A 5,461-nucleotide genomic window follows, 5' to 3' on the forward strand; every position below is an offset into this window, starting at 1 on the left:
GGCCTGTCCTGGGCCTACCTGCCTCCAGCCTTACCTGTGGCCTGTCCTGGGCCTACCTGCCTCCAGCCTTACCTGTGGCCTGTCCTGGGCCTACCTGCCTCCAGCCTTACCTGTGGCCTGTCCTGGGCCTGCCTGCCTCCAGCCTTACCTGTGGCCTGTCCTGGGCCTGCCTGCCTCCGGCCTTACCTGTGGCCTGTCCTGGGCCTGCCTGCCTCCAGTCCTTACCTGTGGCCTGCCCTGGGCCAGCCTGACTCCAGTTCTTATCCGGGTCCTGTCCTGGGCCTGCCTGCCTTTAATCCTCACCTGGGTTCGGCCCTGGGCCAGCCAGCCTCCAGCTACTACCTAGGTTTTGCCCTGGGTCAGTCTTCCCTCAGCCCATTCCGGAGTTCTGTCCTGAGTCATCATTGTGTAGAGGGGACTTATCCCACACTAGCCTGCATTCCCCCTGTTCCATCTTGGGCACGTTCCTACAGTTCTCTAATTGGCCAGACAACTAGTTCCAACTGTCCTCACTCTTTCCTGTCTTGCCTGACTCCGAATCTCATCCTGTGTACCATTGGAACTATCTGCACCAGCCAAGCTCCTTTGCCTACTACGAATACCTTTCTGCTACACTGGTCTATCTATCAACTGTCGCTGCACTGAGGTTCTTGGAAGATTCATGGTCTGGACAACAAGCTCTACCTGGACTATGGTTCCCTCCATCTGAGCCTACATCCTCTTGTCACGCTTACCTGGGAGAGTGCCTTTGTGACATTGGGGGTTGGTCCATCCTTCACCCAGTTCCTCATTTGGGTGGTGGAGAGGCTGATTCCTCGTGCCGCTATCTCATCAGTTCCTGGACTCCAGACTGGCGACCTCTGCGAGACCAACCACCAAGACTACAGGTACGCGGTCCTCTCGGGCCAATCAGCTTGACAGTGACCCACCACAACCGGCAACACTGTTGCCGGTATCTGTGGAGACACACGCTGCTGTGCCTGAGATACCGGCATTCCGGAAGTAAGTGCATGCTGACACGGAATCAGCCGCACGGACACGGTAGCACCGCCATGCCGGTAATTATGTTTTTTTACCGGCATACTTGTAATGAGGCCCAGGGTACTGAAAAGTACAGGTCAAGATCAAAAATAAAAGCAAACATGTGGGGGTCCATAAAAATTGAAGGAAAGGTGCAGTAAAGAGAAATCTCTCCTAAAAGTGCAGCCATTGTGTCAAACACAACACCTTTGTACTGGTTGTACACTTTCTCTTCCTTCATCCCTCTTTTAACTCGAGGCTTCCATTGCCATGTGACAATCAACTACCCACGTTCTTTTGATATTCATTACATCATTTTGAAGAACTTCATTGCAGACCGATCCATGCACCAAAAAGTTATTCTTTATACACCTACCTATGCTACATGCCCCATACTACACCCCCCAATATACCCCAAGCACATAAAGTGGCTGGGTATATACACAGTCCTGAAACAAAGCCTACACATATATACAGCATCATCATTATTACACAGTGCTTGTGATGGGAAGTCTGCAGATGGCGAGAAGAATGGGTTACCCATGGTGTGCTATGGTATTGTTTATTTATAATGCACCTATGCACAGGCATGTATTTCAAAGTGCTCAAGGAGGGTGGGAACAAGGGGAAAAACAAACAGTCATTCAAAGCCCTTGAAATTCTGAGACAATAATAGTCTGCACAGGTAAAGTAAGTGCGTAAAAATACATTTAACAGTTTGGGAGACAGCAAATAGGCCTGGCGGCGATTCAGCAGTTTTAACAGTGAATTTAAGGGGTGAAGTCGAGGGAGACAGACAGATGAACTTCGGTGTGGTGCGTATGGATCACGCAAGTGCCAGAGGGTCACAGAGAGGTGGAGGATCAAGTGCACCCGGTCGGTGGAGACTGGGGTAAGTGCAGAGAGAGCCACTCTCCTGGGTTAATTTCTCAAGTGCATTGATTGCGGGTGGGGTGTAGGGCCCTGAGGCAAGTGCGAGAGAGTATTGGCAGGGGAGATGAGGGCCAGTAAGACTCTGAGGTATACCCGGCGGCCAGTCAGCAAGCTGTAAGGAAGAGGAGGTAGAGAGGGAAAAGACAGAGAACTGGGTTAGCAGGGTAGAGGGAGAGAGAAGGAAGAGGAGAAGAACAAAAGTCTTGAGGAGTTTCCAGAATTTAAGGAGATCCAGCTCAAGACAGAGGGCAGCAGAGAGGCCAGCTGAAACAGTCATAGAACTTTTCATGTTGTTAAATGCCACTATAAAATGTGTATAGCAATGGGTGAATATGATTGTGAAAGAATTGCACGTTCTTCAACGTTATTGGTGTTCGTTCTGACTGAAATGAGGTAGAGAATATATTGAGGTAGCGATGTTACTGCTCATAACAAAATGCTATTATGTTGTTCAGGCTGACACAGAATTTGATGAGGGAGCCTTTCAGAAATCAGGTGTTCCCAATACCGCAATTCCTTCACTTTAACCGCAACTGGAGTAGCTTATTAACACAGTGTAGGGACCGTTGTACAGCGGCTCACTCCATCAGTGGGCACCATTTCTTATGAAAACAGTGTCCCCTGGTTTGAGCTGTAGAGGTGGCGAGCTCTCAGTATCTGGTGCAGAGATGTTGTCTTCTTCAGCTCCTCTTCACACTATCTGTCAAGAGAGGAGCTTTATGCATTTTGTTAACTGATGCAAGTATGCTGTAAATTCATCTTCTATTATGGACGCAGTCCTGTGAGCATCAGACGCACTACACGTAGCTGAAAGTGGCATGTGCATGCGCCATTCCGTGGCTGTTTCTTGAGGGGAGAGGTGATGGTCCTTTCAGGGATGTGTCTTCAAACTGGATAAGGCCAAGGGAGAAGCCTTTAATGCATTTGACAATGCCGTTGGCTTGAGGATGGTAAATGCAGCACATCTTATGTTTGTTTCCTAACAAAGCTGTTATTTCTTTAAATAGCTTGTTGAATAAATGGGTGCCATTATCTGATTTAAATCAGTTGCACACTCCCCAGCGGGAAAATTCTTCTGGTACTAAGAATGTGCCCACTGATTTAGTATCTGGATTTGTACATAGTCTAGTCTCATCACAATGGGGGAAGGGGCAAACAACAACAATTAAATACATTCTGTGTTGCACCATTCCCCTCATGTCAGCAATGTTGATGTGTAACTCTCTTAATGGCCGGCTGGGCATGGAAATATGTCTTGCAGCATCCTTAATGTTTGTCCAGCATTATACCTCTGACAAATGATACAGGGTAAACATGAACATATGAGTAATGAGCACAAGAACCTCAATTGCTTTACAGTTCCTGGAAATCCTTCCATTTTCATTCATGCTGTTTTAAGTTATTTTTAAATTCTTGAAAGTCCTATATTTATTTTTGGTAAGGCAGTCACACATTCTCACAGCTCTACTCTGATTCCATTATGGTACAAACTGCACAGTGACATAAAATAATATGTAAAATGTTTGCTTTCTTCAACAGAGAGCAGAGCCAGCACTGAAAGCAAGAGTCTGGAAATGAGCATGAGAAGATGAGAAAGACACACGCAGCGGCTTTCCACTGAACCTACACAGCCATCTACTTCCACACGGGCGAGTAAAGCACCCTGTACTTCTTTGAGGACCCATACAATGGACGAAACGTTTGCCTGCAGAGTTTGTGGAACGTGCTTCAATGACAGTCCCACACTATTTGCACACTTATGATCTCACACAGGTGCAAGACCATACAAGTGTGCAGAGTGTGAGAAAAGTTTCAGAGTTTCCTCAACTTTAATAAGCCACCAGAGAGTCCATACTGGAGGGAATCCCTACAGATGCACAGAGTGCAATAAAAGCGTCAGTCACTCCACAGCGTTGGCCAACCATCAGCGGATACATACTGGAGAGAGGCCCTACAAGTGCATGGAATGTAAGAAAAGCTTCAAGCAATTCTCACATTTGGTAAACCATCAGATGGTCCATACTCAGTAGAAGCCCTATACGTTCACCGAGTGCAAGAAAGGTGTCAGACATGCCTCACAATTGGTAAGCCATCAGAGGACCCATTCTGGAGAGAAGCCCTTTGAGTGCAAAGAGTGCAAGAAAAGCTTCAGACAGTCCTCAACACTGATAAGCCATCATAGGATCCATACTGGGGGGAAGCCCTTCAAGTGCAGAGAGTGCATGAAAACCTTCAGTCAGTCTTCAACACTGATAAATCATCAAAGGGTCCACACTAGGGGGAAGCCCTTTAAGTGCACAGAGTGCAATAAAAGCTTCAGTCGATTTTCATCTCTGAGACACCATCTCAGAATTCATGCCGGGGAGAAGCCCTACAAGTGCACAGAGTGCAATAAAATCTTCAGTGACTCCTCTGCTCTGACAATCCATCAAAGGATCTATACTGGGGAACAGCCCTATAAGTGCACAGAGTGCAAGAAAGGTTTCATTCGCTTCTTACATCTGATAAGCCATCAGAGGATCCATACAGGGATGAAGCCTTTTGAGTGCACAGAGTGCAAGAAAAGCTTCAGTCATTCCTCAGATCTGGTAAAACATCAAAGGATCCATAGTGGGGTGAAGCCCTACAAGTGCTCAGAGTGCAGGAAAAGCTTCAGTGATCTCTCAAATCTGAAGGGACATCAGAAGATTCATTTTTCTAAAAACACAGGAGGACATCCCAGCATGTAGGGAACTCTGAGGGCCATAATCTTCTGATTCTGATTAAGTGGAGAGATGATGTAGGTGCGTTCTTCAACTCCAACAGGGGGATTCAAGAATTCAAATGCACTCCTTACCTTGAGCATAACATTATATCACCAACACACAAAACAGGAGTACAGCTTGAACATCCATTTTACAATTGTGGCACCTTTCTTCAAGCTCAAATGTTTCTTTAAAGTCATGGTTTAGCCTGATCTTTGGGAATACAAATAAAGGTGGAATATACAAAGAGTCGCAACATATCCTCTGTTGTTATACCTCCTGCAATCTGGTCGAGTATTATCCTCTTCTATTTTGATGATTTCTTGTATTTCATATTGTTTCCTTCATAGTACATATACACATTTAACCCCTTAACTGCTGAGGGGTTTCACTCCCAGTACTGAACGCTTTTTTTGGAGGTTTCGGTATATTGCCATTCAATCCCTTGTAACTTTTGTGTTACATGAGATATACCGGCCAAATGTGGCTCCTTTTCTTCCCACATGTGGGTGGTCATAATGCCAACTAGGTTGCTGTATGGGGGTGAGAGAAAATAACAAAAAGAGCACATGATGTGTTTTTTTAAAGAAAATGTCAATAAAATGATGTACAAACAAGTCTGTGTTCTTTTCCTTGTAAGATCTAGAAAAACATGGTTTGCTGTTATGAATTCTCCACTTTCAAGGCTTTCAAGAGCAGGTTGAGTGGAAACAAAAAAAACATATTTTTATAAGGTTCTCATCAGTTGTGTGAGAGGTATGTGA

General features: G+C 45.8%; 1 pseudogene; it reads left to right on the plus strand.

Annotated features, from left to right (window-relative positions):
- The first annotated feature begins 3,722 nt into the window (after nucleotides 1-3,722).
- LOC138502970 (zinc finger protein 271-like) lies at nucleotides 3,723-5,258 on the plus strand (annotated as a pseudogene).
- The last annotated feature ends 203 nt before the right edge of the window (nucleotides 5,259-5,461 follow it).

The sequence above is a fragment of the Ambystoma mexicanum genome, chromosome 11, assembly GCF_040938575.1.
Source record: "Ambystoma mexicanum isolate Mex_15411 chromosome 11, UKY_AmexF1_1, whole genome shotgun sequence".
In the NCBI taxonomy this organism is placed as follows: domain Eukaryota; kingdom Metazoa; phylum Chordata; class Amphibia; order Caudata; family Ambystomatidae; genus Ambystoma; species Ambystoma mexicanum.